Source organism: Anser brachyrhynchus (genome assembly GCF_964034855.1).
Source record: "Anser brachyrhynchus genome assembly, chromosome: W".
NCBI lineage: Eukaryota > Metazoa > Chordata > Aves > Anseriformes > Anatidae > Anser > Anser brachyrhynchus.
The window spans coordinates 891,131-912,921 of record NC_137704.1 but is presented as its reverse complement, the minus strand read 5'-3'; the positions used below and the strand labels follow the sequence as shown (position 1 = coordinate 912,921).

The 21,791-nt window shown below is 43.6% G+C and overlaps 1 long non-coding RNA gene across 4 annotated transcripts; it reads left to right on the top strand.

The window, feature by feature from the left end:
• The first annotated feature begins 1,122 nt into the window (after positions 1-1,122).
• On the top strand, positions 1,123-19,377 carry LOC308184675. 4 transcript variants are annotated; one of them, XR_013942796.1, is made up of 7 exons: positions 1,123-1,200; positions 5,093-7,976; positions 9,540-9,599; positions 11,947-12,028; positions 12,855-13,057; positions 17,959-17,999; positions 18,902-19,377. It is a non-coding gene; the product is annotated as an uncharacterized lncRNA (long non-coding RNA). The 4 variants fall into 4 exon arrangements; XR_013942795.1 differs by lacking the exon at positions 17,959-17,999; XR_013942797.1 differs by lacking the exons at positions 1,123-1,200; positions 17,959-17,999 and adding an exon at positions 3,425-4,449 and having other exon boundaries at positions 5,430-7,976.
• The last annotated feature ends 2,414 nt before the right edge of the window (positions 19,378-21,791 follow it).

The window sequence follows — 21,791 nt, the reverse complement described above, 5'->3', positions numbered from 1 at the left end:
ATAATTTGATAAGAAAACAGATTGCTAAAATCTGTCAAGAAACCAATATGCATTGGTATCAGGCACTACCCATGGAACTTTTTAGAATTAGAACTAGGCCTAGGACCAAGGAAAAATTAAGCTCCTTTGGAATATTGTATGGCAGGCCTTACCAAATGCCATACAAAGGAGAAGATCTAACACAAGTAGGAAACCAATATTTATGATAACATATTATAGTTTTGGGCAAGCAACTAGAACAAATCAATAAGAACGTTTTAGGCACTGTACCTTTTATTAGCCTCCCTAGGGGGAATATGCACATTAATAAATATTAGTTGCTGTATGTATATAAATGAGGCAGGACGAATTGAGACTGATCTCAAAAAATATTTGGGAAAAGACCAAGATCTTACATAAGGTAATTCAAGATGACACCTTGAGTTTTTTTTGAGAATTATGGAACAAAATGACCTCTTGGTAACAGGAATGCACAAGTCATTTTGTGGTAATAAAAATGTTGTTTTTGCAGAGTTACATTGTTTAAAGGTAAGCAGTGTGGTATTGAGATATGCTTGCAGTGATAAGAAAACTTAGCAGGCGACCTTGTAAAATGCAGACAACCAAACTCCTTAGAACAATTAGGTGAAGATCATGATGTTAAGTCAAGTCAGATAAGTGAAGAAACATTACCACTTCAAACAGTAAAAAAGTCAAAAGAAATTTGAAATTTAACAGGCCGGCAACTGAAGGCCATGTATTGTCTGTGAAGCATCAGATAGGTTGTGAACCTGGATTACCCACTCCAGTGGGGAAACAGGGGAGGGTCCCGGTCATCGAGAAATACAGTATATAAACTGTACTGTGTGACTAGTAGGTGCGCTCCTGCTTGTGGGACGCCCGCCGTTGCAATCACGAATAAATTACTACTTCACTGAGATCCTCGCCTGAGCCTAAGTTATTGGCTATGGAGTGTTTCTCACAATTTGGGGGCTTGTCTGGGATCTAGTCACCTACCGGGGAGCCCCACCGCTGCAGCAGCAGGAAGGCATGCCCCGCTGATTTCAGCAGTCCTGTGCATCGACAGTGGGGGTTCTGCGGAGAGCTGACAGAGGGCCCGAGACTGATTAAAGAGGCAGGATCCATGAAGTACTGGGGAAGGGAAGAAGGTAGGCACCCCGGGTTTAAGAATTGATCCGGTAACTCTGTGCACAGACCAAGGTAAGAAATATTAAGTATTGCCTTGGGGGTCGGGTGAGACTCTGTGTGATGTGTGATTGAGACGTACTTTTGTATGAAGCGAGTGTGGAGTCCTGATCCGCGGTTCCGTAGCTCCGCGAGGGGCGCGGCCGGAGACGGACAAAGCATGAGATAAGAGACAGAAAGGAAGAGTCTCGGGAAATTTGGTGTACGGTAAGCCCTTGCACAGGGAAGTGCTTGGCAGTACACCAGGGAAATTTGGTGTATGGTAGCCCTTGCACGGGGAAGTGCTTGGCAGAACACCAGGGAAATTTGGTGTATGGTAGCTCTTGCACGGGGAAGTGCTTGGCAATACACCAGGGAATCTGGTAAACTCATAGGTGTGCGGTACCCCTTGCACGGTAAAGTGCTTGGCAGTACACCCCCATTTTCCAGAATCGAAACGTTAGTGCGTGGTACCCTGCAGGAGGGAAATTTCTGTAGCAGCACACTGACAAGGGCTAGGAAAAATGGGAAATATGAGTTCCAGGGGACAGGGAGATATCCCTGGGGGAGTGTCTACTGACAGTCCTTCTGGAAGAATGATAAGAAATTGGAAAAATAATCCCAAAATTAGAGGAGATGATAAAAGAAAGAAAAAAATAAAAAGGTTAAATATTGTGTATCAGTCTGGACAAAAGAACCAATTAAGGAAACAGCAGTATTTTGGCCAAAATACGGGTCTGATGAAAATTCAGGCTTTAAATTTATATGTAAACAATAAGATTCCTTTTTTTTTTTTTTCGGAGAAGGAGCCAAGTTATGCTCCCTATAATCCCAATATTGCACCAGCAGCAGCAGCAGCCGCTCCAGGAAGACAGGGACTGTAATTAACACTGTCCCTAGAGAAGGAGCGTACTCTAGGCTCTGGCAAGAATTAGAACAAGGTAGAAGAGAGACTGAGAATTTTGCCTTCCCTTATACTAACAGTACTAACATTACTTTTGTATCCTCTTAGGTGAATTCCCCTCTCTCCTTACCAGCAGAGAGGTTAGGAGTTTTAAGAAGGAGATGAAGTCTTTAATTGAGGATCCCAACAGGCTAGCTGAACTATTGGACCAGTTCCTAGGACCTAACTTATACTCTTGGGGAGGGGAAATTATGTATATAAATATGTTGTTTACAGGGAAAGAAATGGGAATGATCAGGAGGAGAGCTGCTATACAAAAATGGGAGAGAGCTCATCCTCCAGGACCAGGGGTAATACCGGCAGGGCAGAAATAACCACTTGTCAATTCTGGATGGAATAATAATAATGCGCAACACAGAAATCATATGAGAGATTTAGGGTCAGAATGAGAAAGTACTCGTGGATGAATCCCGAGGACCCGGTATCCCAAGGGCTCTTGAAAGTTCATTTTGTGGTTAAAGCCTGGCAAGATACAGGGGAAAAGCTCCAGAAGGTGGGGGGATGTAGTGAACAGTCACTGTGGGGGGCCCTCCTGCAGGAGGCCCTGGAGGTGTATGTCAGGAGGGGAGATGAGAAGGAAAAGCAGAGAGCGAAACTAATGGTATTGACAGTGTAGCAGGTAGTGAGGCAGAGGGTTGGAGAAAGAGGAAGAAAATTTTCAGGAGGAGTCAGGGCCGGGATGGAAAGGAGAGGAAGAGAGATGAAGGATTGGCAGGCAAGGAAACCTGAGGGACAGGCTTTGAAGTGTGGCCAGGCCTGTCACTTCAAATAGGAATATCCGGAGTGGAAGAAGGAGGAGAGAAGGAAAATGGGAAAGTACAGGCTGGAGGAAGACAGAAAGAAGTGTTAAAAAGGGTTATTGAAGGTGTTAAAGGTGTGGTATGTAGTGTTTGACAGAGCTCTTTGAAGTTGAATGAGCAGGGAAAGAGGATGTAGGCATTATCTAAGTAACAGTCTAGAAGTTTTGGTATATTTGCTGTGGTGTTTGGTCAGTTTCCCAAGTACAGGGGAGGAGAGGGGTGGGGGGGGCAGCCTGCTCCACCAGGGGCCTCTCCACAGGCCGCAGGGGGGGCTTCGGCTCCGGCGCCTGGAGCGCCTCCTCCCCCTCCTTCTGCGCTGACTTTGGTGTCTGCGGGGAGGTTTCTCGCTCCTCGCTCTCCCAGCTGCTGTTGAGCAGCAGGTTTTTGTTTGTTTGTTTGTTTGTTTTCGTGGATGTGCTCTCACAGAGGCACGGACTGTGTTGCTCATGGCTTGGCTCTGGGCAGCGGTGGGCCCGTTTGGGGATGGATGAAATTGTCCATTATCTGCCACGGGGCGGCTTCTGGATTCTCCTCGTGGGGGCTGCCACTGCAGCCGCCCCCCCCCCCCCCCCCCAACCTTGCCATGTGAACCCAATACACTGGGGCAGCTAGATCATTACTGGCCTGTAAAGTATCAGGGATTAAATTAACTAATGAAACCCTAAAAAGTGATGGGGGTAGAAGGGACTGGGATAACAGTGCCACTTTTGGGGGATACCAGGCTGAGACTAGGGGATAAAATGATCTCTGGGCAATTATTGTATGTACCCGAGACAGGGACTAACTTGTTGGGAAGGGATTTGATGATGAAATTGGGCATTCAAATAGTAAATTGTTAGGCTGGAATAACGGTGTTATTAATGGGGTGCTCTCAGACCCTGGGAGCAAAGATATATTTGCCTTTGAGTGGAAAGACTCTGAAATGGGGCGGAAGCAACAATACAGATGGACAATTTTACCTCAGGGGTTTACAGGGCCACCAATTTATTTGGGCAAGTTCTAGAACAGATTTTGGAGCAATTCCAACCTCCCGAGGAGGAATTACTGTTACAATATGTGGATGATCTTTTATTGTCAGTACAGGAGAAAACAGTTGTGAAGGAAGCTACTAACAAGCTATTCAACTTTCTGGGAAAGCAGGGCTTGGGAGTATTGAAAAATAAATTACAATATGTAGAAAGAGAAGTCAAGTATTTAAGGCATCTAATGACTGAGGGAAAACGAAGAATAAATCCAGAGAGGATTCAGGGAATTGCTGAAAACTAAGAAAGAATTAAACAGTTTTAAGAGAAAGATTTTTTTAAGGAATCAGGAGCCACGAAGTCTGAGGGAAAATGGATACTCCCTGATGGGAGAGAAATGGTGAATAAAGCACGAATGAGGCAAATATTAACTGTTTTACATGAAGAGGGTCATTGGGAGGTGCAAGCAATGTGTGATGTTGTGCTAAGAAAGTATGTCTGTGTAGGAATATACACTTTAGTGAGGCAAATATGCAGAGGATGTGCCATATGTCAAAAGGTAAATAAAAACGTCATCTGTAACCCACCTAGAGGGGGACGGGAGCCAGGGATTTGACCTTTCCAAAGTATGCAGGTAGACTTTACCGAGTTACCTAAAGTAGGGGGACTTAAGTACTTGTATGTCCTAGTTGACCACGTGACTGGATGGGTGTAAGCTTTCCCCTCGGTATCTTATCGGTGGCTAAGGTGTCACTGGAGCAAATAGTCCCTAGATATGGGATAGCTGAAAACATTGATTCAGATCAAGGAAGACATTTCACTTCACAAGTACTGCAAGGGTTAATGCAGGCCTTAGAGATTGAGTGGGATTTTCACACCCCCTGGCACCCCTCCTCTTCTGGGAAGGTGGAGCGAATGAACCAGACATCAAAGAAGCAATTAGCTAAATTAGTGTTAGAAACCCAACTTCCTTGGGTAAAATGCTTACCTTTAGCACTCCTAAACACACAGGATCAACATTATCCTGTGTTTAACACACAGGATCAAACAGCACCAAGAAACGATATAGGAATTTCACCATATGAGATGCTGTTTGGATTACCCTATCTGGGCAGAAGGGATGAGATACCACAATTCAAAACAAGAGAGAGTTTTCTTAAGAATTATATTCTGGGGTTGTCCTCTTCTTTGTCATCTCTCAGGACCCGTGAGTTGTTGGCTCAAACCCCACCTTTGGAATTCCCCATTCACCACCATCAACCAGGAAATTGGGTCCTGATTCAGACCTGAAAAGAATCAAAACTCTGGCCTGAATGGGAGGGACTATTGCAAGTACTACTAACTACTGAAACAGTCGTAAGAACTGCGGAAAAAGGTTGGACTCACTCTACTCAAGTGAAGGCATCTGTCGACCCTAGTACCTGGGAAGCTGTTCCTACAGAAGACTTGCTGGAAGTTGAAATCGAAGAGAAAAATCTCATAGTGGACTCTGAGCAGGATACAAGCTTACAATTGTAAACTAACCTTTTATTTTCACAGGTAACTAATGAGTGTGACTTGTGATTGAGAGAAAGGACTGGCCTATAGCGAATCAAAGTGCTCCCAAGGGGTTTTTGTTCTAGTAGTAGTGTACATATATCTTATTATTTGTATTGATAATTATTTGGAAACCTAAGGGTTAAAAATAATGACAGGGAAAAATCAACTATTAATTTTGTTTCTAGTGATTGTAAGCCTCAGAGAAAGCCTTGGTCAATTGGCAACTTGGAAAAGGCATGACCAGATAATAGTAAGACGAGGATACCCCATAAAAATATGGGTGAATGTGACAGAGGGTTATGTACCACAATCTGTCACGTTTGATGCTTGTGAGGTGTTGGCTTGTGGAGATTTAAATGCCCAAGGACAATTGAGCAGAGAGAACAAATAACTGGGAGAGACCCAACAGCCAGATTGAGAATAGCTGTATGGAAACGATCCTCTACTGCCATCAGAGAAAGGGAGAAACTCGAGGAGAAAACAGGAGAGAAAACAGGAGGCCCTCTTTGAAATGCGGCAGTTCAAACATTTGAGATTGAAACAGGGTATGGGGATGTGAATGCCTGGATAGAATGGGTCAAATATACTGTCCAGAGTCTCAACCATAGCGATTGCTATGCTTGTGCCTCGGGACGACCGATTGCCCAGATAGTGCCCTTCCCATTGGGATGGACCAAGGATTCCCAGGGGATGCGATGTATGATTGCATTGTACCAAGACAAGACTGCCTGGGGAAATGAGGCCTGTAAGTCTCTCTCTTTGCTCTTCCCTTCCTTGCGTGATAGCAGTATCAGGGCTCCCCCTGCATTCTCTACAGCTATAGGTAACCATACAGCTTGCCTCTCACGGCAGGGTGTGAGTGCTACCCGGCATCTGGGAGAATTTGCCTTGTGCACGAGGACCTTGAATGCTACCGAGGACTTGATGGGAAACTGCTCAGGACTTGAGATCCCCAGGACAGATCTCTGGTGGTACTGTGGAGGGAAGATCTTACGGTCCACCCTACCACCTAACTGGGGAGGCACTTGTGCACTTGTTCAATTAGCTATACCCTTCACCCTGGCATTTGAAAGAGAAACATCACAAATACCCAGAAGAAGTAAAAGAAGCTTAGGAGTATCATTTGATGATAGAGCGTACATAGATTCTATTGGGGTGCCTAGAGGAGTTCCCGATGAACAGGAAGCCAGAAATCAAATTGCTGCAGGGTTTGAGTCACTGTTCTGGTGGGTAACAATCAATAAGAATGTGGATTGGATTAATTATATTTATTATAATCAGCAGAGATTCATAAATTATACAAGGGATGCGATAAGAGGAATCGCTGAACAACTAGATGCCACCAGCAAAATGTCTTGGGAAAACAGAATAGCATTAGATATGATGCTTGTGGAGAAAGGAGGTGTGTGTGTGTGATACTGAGCAACCATTGTTGCACTTTTATACCCAACAATACTGCCCCGGATGGCATAGTAACTAGAGCATTGCAAGGGTTTACCACCCTTGCCAGTGAATTGGCAGAAAAAGGCATATTTACATCCTTGATCATAGTAGCAGGAGTTTTGACAGCCGTTGGTTGTTGCATTATCCCCTGTGTAAAAGGACTACTACAGTGGTTAATTGAAACTGCACTACTGAAACAAATGACCATGAAGCCACCACCCTACTCAGATAAGGTGATGATCTTAGAGGAGACGGAAAGCAAAGAAGGTGAAGAAGAAGAAGAAATCTACCAAATTACAACTTAGAGAAAAGTTTTGCAAAAATCAACAATTTATAAAAAAAAGAAAAGGGGGAAATTGTGGGAATAAAAATGTTTTTGCAGAGTTACATTGTTTAAAGGTAAGCAGTGTGGTATTGAGATATGCTTGCAGTGATAAGAAAACTTAGCAGGTGACCTTGTAAAATGCAGACAACCAGACTCCTTAGAACAATTAGGTGAAAATCACAGTGTTAAGTCAGATAAGGGAAGAAACATTACCACTTCAAACAGTAAAAAAAGTCAAAAGAAATTTGAAATTTAACAGGCCGGCAACTGAAGGCCTGTGAAGCATCAGATAGATTGTGAACCTGGATTACCCACTCAGTGGGGAAACAGGGGAGGGTCCTTTCATCAAAAAGTATATGAACTGTGTTTTGGAACCATTAGGTGCGCTCCTGCTTGTAGGGTGCCTGCCGTTGCAATCGCGAATAAATTACTACTTCACTGAGATCCTCGCCTGAGCCTAAGTTATTGGCTACGGAGCGTTTCTCACAGCAGCGACCGTGGGTGTACGGGGGAAGTACAGGCCGACACCTGAGGGAACACCTGCCCTTTCGTTTCGTTTCCCAGGGTTCGGGTGCAAACCGACGAGACTAACAGAGTTCGTCATCATAAAGCCCTTCTTCCACGCGCCCCCTGTAACTGTAGAGGCCACGGAAAAGCTCCGCTCCCTCCCTCACTCCCGCCCAGCCCTCCCCCTGGCGTGGTCCAGTTCACAGCGGGTGGGGTGCTGCGGCGGCCGGTTGTCACTATGTAAGATGACGGCTGCTACTAGGGTCGTTCAGGTAGTGGCGCTCGCTCTACGACCGGGGCACGGCTGAGGGAGAGGGGACTGGGAGCCCAGCGCGGGCGGCGGACCTCGCGCACAGCCGACGGGGCCTGAGGTGGCTGGGGTCTGAGGCGCCGGCGGGGAGGCCGCTGTCCTTGGCGCGGGGAGGGGTCGTTGGCGCGGGGCAGGGCCGGCCCGGCTCTGCGGCGCTGCGGAGCTACCCCGGGGAGCGCTGGCTGCGCGCCGCTGTGCCTTTCGGTACTAAATTCCAAGGCAAGCTTGTTCTGCGCCTCCTCTATTGTGCGGGGTCGCTTTTGTCCTGGAGTAATTCCAGCGTGTGCGGTACGTCCTAGGCGGTAAACATGTTTTTACCCTACTCGTGCTGTCTAGTCATTCGACCCCGTTGTGACTTGCGGAAAACGGACTCCACAATCAGTAAGATTGTGAAGTAGGTATGTTTATTCAGCGCTGGGCAGCACGGGGGGTAGTCCCGCCAAAGTCGTGCGCGCCTGACGCGGCAACTTGCCTTGGTTATATGCAGTAAAGAGTTACATATGCATGAAGTTTCACAATACGCCTATACATATTCATAACCTGTCCCCGCTTCATATTAAAATTAGTTCCAAGGAGTCATTTCCATAAACTCCTCCCATCTGCGCTTGCACAGTGTATTCTGGTGGTGGTCATCGGGGGTCGTGGGGATGAAGATTGATGACTCTTCCTCGTCACTGCTAGTTGACCTCTTGTCTTTGCACAGACTCAGTTGCTCCTTGGCTCTTGTCCATCTGCAGGACCAGTTTCTACCAGTTTCTTAAGATAGGCTCACTCTCTTATTAGGAGACTGACCTTGGTAAGGGGCCCAAGGCTGCTTGCTTTAGTTAATTTGCACAATGCACCATAGTTAGCAAAGACACTAAGTAGCATCCTGGTTTAATGCCGTCGGCTCTCTATCTCTACTTGATAAGGTTCTCCTAACTCCCTCTCTCAGTTGCATGTTTCACCTCTGGTAGAAAAGGATGCTACAGGGAAGCCCCGAGTTGCCCCTTTTGTACATTGTTCAAGGGGAGGGCACTAGCCAGTATCTCCTTTCTAAGTCATCCCTCTTCTCTTTAAGGTGAAGGTGAGACATGGAGTCTTCTTGAAAACACGTTTCAAAAATAAGCAGAGTGGCTTTGAAAACCAGGGTTCATATCTTATTGTTTTTCTTAATGAAACTAGTCGATCCTGTCCAGCCAGATGAAAAAATACAGCTTGCAATTCCATGTGCTAAAACTTTATAATTCCATTTATGCCACTGTGATAGCTATTTCTGCATACGTACTGATTGCTGTGAAAAAAACAAAGAGAACACTTATTCCTGTTCTGGACACTAGGGTGGAGGAATACCTTTAAAGGTGAAGTTTCTCCTTGGGTAAAATAAAAAATAAGTAATGTTTATAAAAGTTTTGGTGAACAAAGCAACAGTATAGAAGAGTTTGTTTAATACATCGTATGTTACATTTTATTATTGTAAAGTTAACATTTGTCTAGAAATACATATTACTCTCCCTGGTTCTCCTACTACTTTGTCTTGTTCTAGGTAATCAAGCCACATACTCTATTAAGTACCCGGGCAGAAAAAGTAGTCCCAGACCTAAAAGTAAGTATTTCATCTATAAATAAAACTTGCACCACATTTATTTGCATTACCTGTTTTATACAAGAACCAGCACACGCTTTTTCTGCTTCGACTAAATGACAACTGATTTTGAGTAGGGTTTCTGAAACTGTTTGTTTTAGTTTGTAGGTAACTTTTTGACTCTTCAGACTCTCTACAACTGTGGGAATACATATAATACATGCATGTCTTTATTTCTTGGTTAAGATTCCCAAAGATTTCCAGTGTTGTTTTCCTACTTACACATTTCTGCAAGTACTAATATTTACCTGAGGTAATTGTGCCAAAGTCAGTTTGAAGCAGCCTTAGGCATTCAATGAAATTTGCAGAAATAATGTTGCATTTTCCTTATTCCTTCTTTTCCTAATTGGAGTGTGCAATGTCTGTGATATTTAAAACCCTGATTATAGCTGGAAGAGCCATCCCACTGTACATTTTAAGAAGTGTTTCCTAGTGCTATTAATTAATGTTAAGAAAAAAATATATATTCATGGCCATCTTTGACACCTCAATTTTTATACCTATAGCTATGTTGATATTTATAGGATCCCTTATACCATTACATTTAGACATCAGTTATATGAGCTGTATGTTGTTTTAATAATCCTTTTGAGTCAATAAAGCATTTGAAACTAAAAAAAGCAGATGTATTATGAAGCTCTATTATATTATTCTCATTTGTTTAGAAATGATGGCTGTTTTGACTTATTCTTTTTAGTTCATTACCTATATCTTTTTTTCCTGATACTCGAGTCATTTTTTTTCAGCACTAAAAGGATCTCTTAGAAGCAAAAAGTTTGTTTAGTCATCTGAAGATTCACCTTTTCTGCTGATATTCAAACATTAATGATGGCTAAAACATCTGGATTTTAAATTTCAGAAACTTATCTTCAGACTTTAAACACTTAACTTTATAAAACAATATGAAGAGTAAATATTCAGTAAAGAACAATTGGAAGAATCTTAATATATGAGTAACTGTACCATATATTTGCCACAGCATTATCACTCCTGTGATTTAGCTATAAGTTTAGTTTATCCATTAACATTACAAAGTATCTACAGTGCACATCAATGCCACTTCTGACTTACCTTTGAATTCTTCAGGAAATATTTTTGCAATAACTTTCTGTCAGAATTCTGTATATTGTACACAGTTTAGCCAATTGCAGCACCTCTCATGCCAGTGAATTGCTTTCTCAGTCTTAAAAAAAAAATGTTATTTACCTAATGTTTCTCTCTTCATCAGAAGATTTTTGTGACTATATCTTTTAAGTATGTTAGACCTTTCTACCCTAATTGGGTTCTGTCACCTCGGTAGTAAATTGCAATCTGTCTCATGTTGCTCGAACACTGTAGCAATAACTGCATTTCACTGTACTAGATTGCTGCTTCTACATAGCCAAACAGAGCTCTGCAGATCAAGAGTATACTTTTAGGGACATGGATGCTTGAAAGCCCAGCCAAATTCTTTTGTCACATTACTACTGCAATAGGATGGTCTCAAATAGGAAAGGGAAAATTGTAGTAGAGACTATCTGAGCTAAAGCAACAGCAGTATTAGGTCTGGTACTTTTGAATCTTGACTTATTGTGTTTTTAATTGGCTAATGTTTCTATTCCATCTACACATCAGACTTGAAAATCTACAAAAGAGGAAATCTTAGAAAAATCTCTAAATATTTTTGTGGCATATAAAACAAACTTGGAGAAACTGTTTCTTGTTTTTCATATATAAGGTGTGTTATTTCTTGAAACAAAAATACATTCTAGTCATTAATAGCCAAAACAATTTATCAGTTGTGTGTTGTTAGAAAGCTGATAAGCAGCTTTCTTCTGTTTTCATCTTCTGCACCCTTTGCCTCCTACTCTTAAATTTTAAAATTTCAGCTTAATGGCATGTACCCTGTTCAGATTGTGATCCGTTAGATGGGCTCTCTTCCTCCTTGCTCTGTTTGGGATCTTCCTTTGTTCCTGAACCACCTGATCAACTTGCAACTTTCAGATACAATCTTCTGACTGAGACGTTCTGAATGTCTTTTTTTTTTTTTAACACCCAATAGTGGTTTGATCATTTTGCTACAGCTTTTTGACGTCCCTATCCTGATACTGACTCATACTCACTATGGCTTAAACAGACTCCTCCTCTCCTTTGTCCTTACTGATCTTATTGGAGGCAGCAGGAGAGAAGCAGACAGTGCTGTCATTTTAACTCTTTGCATTCTTTGACTCATCCAGGTCTGTTCAATCTCGATGCTGCTTATTTTATAATTATATAGTCATTCTGTCCCAGTTGTTTAGATGTTGCATTTGTCTTGCTCATTTTTCAGGTGCACGGAGAAGGACATCCTGTGGAAGCGTTCTGCTTTATCAGGTGTTTTAACCTTATATAGAGGCCTGAGTGCTTCTGAAGTAAGTGCTATGAGACTCAGTCCTGCCTGGTTTGGTAAATTAATAGTTTCATTGTAAGATCAGCCATGGTGGGACAGAACTAAGGTCCAAAATGCTGCCTTTGATAAATGCTGCCCTTTTGTCATCCTATCCTCAAACTGAAGACAATTTCTCTAATGTGAATTCATTAAGCCTGGCTCCTGGCCGTCTTCTGTGAAGTATTTCATGCTCTCCTTGGTTTCCGCATTTCATTAACAATTTGATTGGTGATGTCCAATATGTGGTGTTCATTCTGCACATCATTAACATAATTTGATATGCTACCATTATATAATATTAAAAATGAGTACAACATTGCACTGCATGTTGTGGTATGTCACTGTTGTAAAGTTTATCTTTCTGTAAGTCTTTATCTTTTTTTCATGTCTTTACATATACAGTAAACAAGAAGCATCATTTCAGTGGATCTTAGTTATCTTTGTTATCTTTCTACATAACCCTTTCTACACACACATTTATGATACTTTATGCTTTTTCTGCAAGTGCAGCTTCCCAGTGGAAAAAAAGCCTGTTAAGATATATGGTGATTTATCTTCTGTTTCCACACCAATATTTCTGCCACTCAAATATGCTTTCTTTTAATTTCAGAATGTTTTCGCTGTGCTCCTGATATATTTAACAACAACAAAAACAGGTTGTGAAAAGGAGAGTATTTTAATTCTTATAAATATTTGTTATAATGAGGAAAATTAATCATCAATAACTGGTAACTTTTATCTACTATTCATCTAATTCATTTTACACTCTTGTTATATTTCCGTAAATGGTTTTACATTCTGTGTTTCAGTACAGGAATCTCTACAAGCAAGTACGCCACTGCCCCAAGCTTCAAAAGCACAAGAGTCCGTAGGAGGCAGACCACTGACCTTCCAAAATATTTCACCTGTCAGTAGGGTACAAGGGGCACCAGACACTTCTGAACTGGCAAGAACCTTGACTCAGAAATTCAGAAGAAAACTTATGTCAGATGAAGAGATTGAATATATTAAAGTAAGTTTCACTTATTTGTGCGTAATCTCTGTATTTACCTAGCTTTTATATGATTCCTACAGGTTCTTCAAAGTTTCAAATATGGTATTACATTGTAATTCTTGGTAAGCATGTACTCAGAGCTTCAGCAGAATCATAGAATATCCTGAGCTGGACTCGATGATACTTGTGGGTCCCTTCCAACTCCTGGATCCACACAGAACCACCAAAACCCAAATCATATTTCTGAGAGCATTGTCTAAATGCTTCTTGAACCCATTCAATGCCATACCTCTTGGCCCAGGAGGTGACAAGATTATTTCAGCAGTGACTCCCATTGTCTGACTCAGATCTCTGGTGTATCATGGCACCATAGAATTTGCCTTTCCAGACCCAAGATGGTGTTTTGGGCAGTGGCATGTTTATTGGGTATGTTTCCAGCCACCCGGTAGTTGCTTCTACTCTGGTAAGTACGTAATGCTTGCCTTGGTGGGTTTCAATTTCAATTTTTGAAGCCTCGTCCACCTCTTTCTTATTCTTTGGTGGCGCGACTCTTGGGCATGAGAGCATCTACATGCCATACTTTTACAGCCAGGTTCTCTACCCGGGTAGCAATATCTTGCCACAATGCCACAGCCCAGATAGGTTTACCTCTGTGCTGCCAGTTCCTCTGTTTCCATTGCTGTAGCCACCTCCACAGAGCGTTTGCCACCAACCATGAGTCAGTATAAAGATACTGAATATATTTACACTGACTCATAGATGGTGGCAAGAGAAAAGTACAGAGAACTGGCCACTGTTCTCTTTCAGCAATTTTTAGGGCCAGTTGGATGGCTTTCACTTCTGTATTCTGACTCGACTTGTCTTCCTCTTCCATGGCTTCCACAAATAGTGAGGGACTCCACACAGCACCTTTCCACTTCCGATGGCTCCCTACCATGCAACACGATCTGTCAGTGAACCAAACAATGCTTTCCATCTTCTGGCAATTCGTTATATGGTGGTACCGCTTTGGCACGAGTTAGCTCTTCAGCTGATACTCTGAAATCTCTGCCTTCTGTCCAGTCCATGCTCTCTTCCAGGATTCATGGGTGGTTGGGTTTCCCCATTCGAGCCCACTGTGTAATTAACGCTATCCACTTACTCCACGTAGCATCAGTTGCATGGTGTGTAGTGGGGATTTACCCTTTGAACATCCAATGTAACACAGGTAGCCGTGGTGCCAAGACAAGCTGTGCTTCTGTACCCACAACTTCTGAAGCAGCTCGAACCCCCTCAGACGCTGTTACCATCTCCTTTTCAGTTGGGGTGTAGTTGGCTTCTGATCCTCGATAGGCCCGGCTCCAGAACCCCAGAGGTCGACCTCGAGTTTCTCCTGGGGTCTTTTGCCAGAGGCTCCAGGTGAGGCCATGCTCCCTAGCTGCAGTGTAAAGTATGTTTTGCACAGCTGGTCCTGTATGGAGAGGCCCAAGGGCTACTGCATGAGCTATTTCCTGCTTGATTTCTTCAAAGGCCTGTTGTTGCTCAGGGCCCCACTCGAAATAGTTCCTCTTTCGAGTCACTCGATATAGAGGACTCGCAAGCTGACTATAGCCTGGAACATGCATTCTCCAGAATCCCACAAGGCCTACGAAAGCTTGTGTTTCTTTTTTGCTAGTTGGCGGAGACATAGCTGTTATTTTGTTGATCACATCCATTGGGATGTGGCGACATCCATCCTGCCATTTTACCCCCAAGAACTGGATTTCCTGTGCGGGTCCCTTGACCTTACCCTGTTTAATGGCAAAACCAGCTTTCAGGAGAATGTAATTATTTTCTTCCCTTTCTCAAAATCTTCCGCTGTGTCACCCCACACAAGGATGTCATCGCTGTACTGCAGGTGTTCAGGAGCTCCCCCCTGTTCCAGTGCGGTCTGGATCAGTCCATGGCAAATGGTAGGGCTGTGTTTCCACCCCTGGGGAAGTCGATTCCAGGTGTACTGGATACCCCTCCAAGTAAAAGGAAACTGTGGCCTGCACTCTGCTGCTAAAGGGATGGAGAAAAATGCATTAGCGATATCAATTGTGGCATACTACTTGGCTGCCTTTGATTGCAGTTCGTACTGGAGTTTTAGTATGTGCAGCACTCAGCAGTGGCGTGACTTCATTCATAGTCCACTGTTAGCCTCCACTCTCCATTAGACTTTTGTACTGGCCATAAAGGACTATTAAAGGTTGAGTGAGTCTTGCTGATCACTCCTTGGCTCTGCAGTTGACCAATTAGCTTATGGATGGGAATCAGGGAGTCTCTGTTGGTACAATATTGCCGCCGGTGCATAGTTGTGGTAGCGATTGGCACTTGGTGTTCTTCAGCTCTCAGCAACCCCACAACAGAAGGGTCCTCTGAGAGACCGGGCAAGGTAGACAACTGCTTAATGTCCTCTGTCTCTAAGGCAGCTATGCCAAAAGCCCAGCGGAACCCTTTTGGGTCCTTGAAATATCCTCTTCTAAGATAGTCTATGCCAAGGATGCACGGAGCATCCGGGCCAGTGACAAAGGTGTGCTTTTGCCACTCATTCCCAGTTAGGCTCACTTCAGCCTCCAATACAGTTAACTGCTGGGATCCCCCTGTCACTCCAGAAATACAGATGGGTTCTGTCCCTTGGTAGCCTGATGGCATTAGGGTACACTGCACACCGGTGTCCACTACAGCCTCGTACTGCTGTGGGTCTGATATGCCAGGCCATAGGATCCCCACAGTCCAGTAAATCTAGTTGTCCCTTTCCTCTTCCTGGCCAGAGGCAGGGCCCCTCTCATCCTGGTTGGAGTATCTATCATTTAAGTCTTGTAAATGTGAATCTATCAGGGTCAAGAATAATATCAGCCCTTCTACTCCCTCTGGGGAACTGCCCAACAGAAACCAGAGCAGTAATTTTCGTAGGACACCCACTTTTTGCTGCTGTATTTCCTTGTACTTCACGTACCTGAGCTGCTAGGATCAAGGTATGTTCACCATCCCACTTCCTCATGTCTTCCCCATGGTCTCACAGATAAAACCACAGTGTGCCATGTGCTGTGCATCCATGGTACTCTCTCCCTCGAGCAGGAAAATGCTGACTCTTAACGGCTGAGATACCGCTACATCTGGGTGAGGAGGAAGATCTATGTTCTTCAAGGTGATGGACCCGTTGGGACAGTTTCTCCACCGCTGAGATGACGGCCCTTAGTGGGGCAAAGAGATTTTGCTCATATTGCTGGAGCTGGCTGGACGCAACATCCACTGTTGGTCCTATCCCATATCTCCAGTTTATTGCTGCCAGCGTGCTAGCATGTCATGATGGTGTGCTCCGTGCAAACATCCGCCATGTGGATGGCGTGTGCAGGACTTCATCAGGATCTTTGTGTGTCTGGGCATTGTCCAAATCACTATAAACCATCTCCAGCACAGCTAATTCCCTCAGGTGCTGGAGACCTTTCTCCATGGTGGTCCACTTACCTAGTTGATATACAGTATCTTCCTTGCAGGGATATCTTTCCTTCACACCTGACAGGAGTCGCCTCCAGAGGCTGAGAACCTGTGCCTCTCTCCCAGTTTCTCTGTCAATGACCCTTTCTCTAGAGAGGGATCCCAGCTGCTTGGCTTCCCTGCCTTCTAATTCTTGACTACTGGCTCCAGTGTCCAAGCATCGGAACAGTCAGGTGAGAATGTGCTCACCTGGGTGACGACGGAAATCCCTTCATATATCTCGCAACTCATTCAGGGATAGGGATTGGGTGGTTTCTGACTCGTTTATGATTTCTGTCTCTTCCTCTTGTTTTTGTGATGGCTCTGCTTTAGAGCTACCTGCCTCTTCCACTTCTCCCTCCCAGAACTTCTTAGGTGGAGCTTCTTCCCTCACTAAATGAGCTGACTTCCTGCAAAATCCGCATGGAAGTACAGAGTGAAGAAAAATATTATTCTCTACTTCCCATCAGTGAGCAATGTTCATCCATGCCCTGGGAAGCAAGGCCTCAGCCGCTACATAGCAGTTGTTTGGGAGGATAGACGTCTTCATAACGAGATACTTTTATTGCTGAGTGTGACATCATATGGTATGGAAATATTCCTTTGGTCGGTTTAGGTCAGCTGCCCTGGTGATGTCCCCTCCCCACTTCTTGACCACTTCCTGCCTACTGGCTGGGGGGGGGGGGGGGGGGGGGGGTTGGAGAGAGTCTTGATGCTGTGCCAGCATTGTTCAGCAATAGACAAAACATTGGTGTGATACCAATGCTGTTCTAGCTACAAGTGCAGAGCGGAGCATTATATGGACCATTGCAGGGATAGTTAACTCCATCCCAGCCAGACTCAGTACACCCTTCTTGGCTGCCAGGGCACACTGTTGACTCATATTCAACTTGCATTCAACCGGAACGCCCAGATCCCTTTCTGCAGAGCTGCTCTCTAGCCTCTCATCCCCCATTCTGTATGTATATCCAGGATTACCCTCTCCTAGGTGCAGAATCCAGCACTTGGCTCTTCTTTTAATTTTAATGTGGTTGGTGATTGCTTAGCCCTTTATTCTATCAAGGTCTCTTTGCAATGCCTGTCTACCCTTGTGGGAGTCAACAGCTCCTAATTTAGTATCATCTACAATCTTGCCTAGTATGCATAGGCATACTGTCCTGTATCCGGATCATTTAGAAAAGCATTGAAAAGAACTGTCCCTAAAATGGAGCCCTGCAGAATCCCACTAGTGGCTATCTTTGACGCACAATACCCAAACTACAAATTCTTAGTACACAAGGTACCTAACTCTTACTCATTAGTAGCTTGTGGTATCACTGAATAGAGAGGTACAGACTTTAAACAGATACAGAAAGCTAGCAATAGCCATAGCCTACATTAATTTTTGTCACTACCGTTTTATAACAGCTATTAATGTGTAATTTGAATATGTTTGACAGGAGCACAAGTCTGTACATAGACCAGCAGAGGCTATTAACAGGTACCTGAAGTTCAAAATATTTTTCAAACTATACGTTTTTATAAGTTAGTTAGTTATTAGTAAATTAACTCTCAGATTTCTATTAGTGGAAACATTTTATTAAACTTGATATAAATATTTCCTGCAATATATTTGCAATTATGGCATTTTACATGAAAGGCAAAAAATACCTACTTTACTTTTCTTCTGTAACAATTTTCACTTGTAAACATTGTTACTTAAAAAGGGAGAATGCACAAAATTTGAAGAGCTGGAGTGGTGTTAGTTTGAAACAAAAAAGATACCAATGTAGCTTTTCTTAAACAAGTTTACATAAAGTCTAATCATGTTAGTAGAGGACATGAGTTTTCCTGCATGCACTAGTAGGGTACTATGATAAGAGAAAATGAATTGTTTTCCATAGCAATACACTCCTTGACTGCTAGCATATATATATTTTTTAAACTGTAAGGTAAGTTCTGAAATAATTTTGTTGCCAAATAATAGATTTCTGATTTCTCATAAGGATCATAATGGCTGACCTGGGCTTTGTTTTTACTTTGCACTTTGGAATTAGGGCAGTGAAAATAATTCTAAACCTTCTGTTCACTACTGTTGTGTTTATCACACCTTTCTAAAGTGAGTAACAGTCAGGTTTCTTCAGAATGGGAGAAAGCAGCTGTATTTATAGGCTACAGGTGTTTTTTTTTATGTTTTTTTATATATCCCCCCCAAAACTGAGCTGTTACTGATGGGTGCTGACACTTTCATACTCAGTGCATGTTCTTATTTAGATATTGATTTTAATTTCTAAGAATTTAAAATTAGAACTCTATTAATCTCTAACAGTGCAAAAGAAGATCAGATCTCCCTTTCCCCTACTTTCAGTGGAATATATTTAACTGTCTATTTTTCTTTTACAGCGTGGAGGTCCAGAATAATTACTAAAGACAGTTCATTTGCTACTGTTGAGAAATGAAGTATTGTATTCATAATAAAGGCATTTCTTCAATATAATAAGTAATTGTATACTGATAGCTTTAATAAAAACCCTAATATGAAGAGTAAAAAGGTTGACACTGTATTAATTTGTGATTGAGAGATTTTCTGTTGATGGCTAACTAATAATTAAATATATTTGATGTCTACATCATTAAAATGTCTAATTAGTCATTATACAAAGTTGGCAATATAACTGTTTTTGAGAAATGATTTTACTGGCAGGAAAGGGACACTGAAGTATTCTCAAAGATTAAAACTTTGTGGTTGTTCTTAGTAGCTATAAAACTTCTGTCTGGCAGTGATATCCAGTGGGCAGCTGTGTAGCAGCTGTCTTCCCTGAATATCTGATCTGATGCTGGCAACAAAAAAGGTTGTTGTTGGATTATTTAAATTATTAACTGTTTCAGAAGGGAGCTATTTTGTGGTGGATGAAAAGCTCAACATGAGCCAGCAGTGCACACTTGCAGCCCAGAAGGCCAACTGCATCCTGGACTGCATCAAAAGAGGAGTGGCCAGCAGGTCAAGGGAGATGACTGTCCCCCTCTACTCTGCCCTTGTGAGGGCCCACTTGGAATACTGCGTCCAGGTCTGGGGCTCCCAGAACAAGAAGGATGTTGATCTGTTAGAACGGGTCCAGAGGAGGACCACGAAGATGATCAAGGGGCTGGAGCACCTCTCTTATGAAAAAAGGATACCTCTAGGATTGAATTTTAAGAAAACGTTAAGAAAACGATAGTTTGTAGTCTATAACTATGAATTTCCTTGCAGCAGCTGAGACAGAGTGAGGCTGAGCAGGCAGTGTTATTGTCCTGGTTTCAGTTAGGACAGAGTAAATTTTCCTCCTAGTAGTTGGTAGGGTGCTGTGCTTGGGATCAGGATGAGAAGAGTGCTGATAACATGCTGATGTTTTAATTGTTGCAGAGCAGTGCTTACACCAGGCCAAGGACTTTTCAGCTTCTCGCTCTGTCCTGCCAGCGGGCAGGCTGGGGGTGCAGCAGGAGCTGGGAGGGGACAGACCCAGGACAGCTGACCCAAACTGGCCAAAGGGGTATTCCATACCATCTGACGTCATGCTAAACAATATATAGGGGTGGCTAGCCAGGGTTGGGGGGGGCCATCTGCTCGGGGATAGGCTGGGCATCGGACAGCAGGTGGTGAGCAATTGCACTGTGCATCACTTGTTTCATACATGTTATTATTATTAGTACTATTATCATTATTATTATTATTAGCACTGCTGCACATGCTAAAACTCCAGTACGAACTGCAATCAAAGGCAGCCAAGTGGTATGCCACAATTGATATCGCTAATGCATTTTTCTACATCCTTCTAGCAGTGGAGTACAGGCCACAGTTTGCTTTTACTCAGAAGGGTGTCCCATACACCTGGAGTCGGCTGCCCCAGGGGTGGAAACACAGCCATACCATTTGGCATGGAAATATCCAGTCTGCACTGGAGCAGGGGGAAGCTCCTGAACACCTGCAGTACGTTGATGACATCATTGTGTGGGGTGACACTGCAGAAGAAGTTTTCGAGAAAGGGAAGAAATTAGTCCAAATCCTTCTGAAGGCCGATTTTGCCATAAAACAAAACAAAGTCAAAGGACCTGCAGAAGAGATTCCGTTTTTAGGAATAAAATGGCAAGATGGACTTCGTCAAATCCCAATGGATGTGATCAACAAAATAACAGCTATGTCTCCACCAACTAGCAAAAAAGAAACACAAACTTTCCTAGGTGTCGTGGGGTTTTGGAGAATGCACATTCCAAATTACAGTCTGATTGTAAACCCGCTCTACCAAGTAACCCGTAAGAAGAATGCTTTTGAATGGGGCCCTGAGCAACGACAAGCCTTTGAACAAATTAAGCAGGAAATAGTTCATGCAGTAGCCCTCGGGCCAGTCCGAACAGGACCAGATGTAAAGAATGTGCTCTACACCGCAGCCGGGGAGAATGGTCCCACCTGGAGCCTCTGGCAGAAAGAACCTGGGGAAACTCGAGGTCGACCCCTGGGGTTTTGGAGTTGGGGATACAGAGGATCTGAAGCCCGCTATACTCCAACGGAAAAGGAGATATTGGCAGCATATGAAGGAGTTCGATCTTCTTCGGAAGTGGTCGGTACTGAAGCGCAGCTCCTCCTGGCACCCCGACTGCCGGTACCAGGCTGGATGTTCAAAGGAAGGGTCCCCTCTACACATCATGCAGCTGATGCTACATGGAGCAAGTGGGTTGCACTGATTACTCAGCGGGCTCGAATAGGAAACCCCAGTCGCCCAGGAATCTTGGAAGTGATTATGGACTGGCCAGAAGGCAAATATTTTGGGATATCATCAGAGGAGGAGGTGGCCCATGCTGAAGAAGCCCCACTGTACAACGAGCTACCAGAAAATGAGAAGAAATATGCCTTGTTCAGTGATGGGTCCTGTCGTATTGTGGGAAAGCATCGGAGATGGAAAGCTGCTGTATGGAGTCCTACACGATGAGTTGCAGAGGCTGCTGAGGGAGAAGGTTAATCGAGTCAGTTTGCAGAAGTGAAAGCCATTCAGCTGGCTTTAGATATTGCTGAACGAGAAAAGTGGCCAGTTCTCTATCTCTATACTGATTCATGGATGGTAGCAAATGCCCTGTGGGGGTGGTTACAGCAATGGAAGCAGAACAACTGGCAGCGCAGGGGCAAGCCCATCTGGGCTGCGGCATTGTGGCAAGATATTGCTGCCCGGGTAGAGAACCTGGTTGTAAAGGTACGCCATGTAGATGCTCAGGTGCCCAAGAATCGGGCTACTGAAGAACATCAAAACAACCAGCAGGTGGA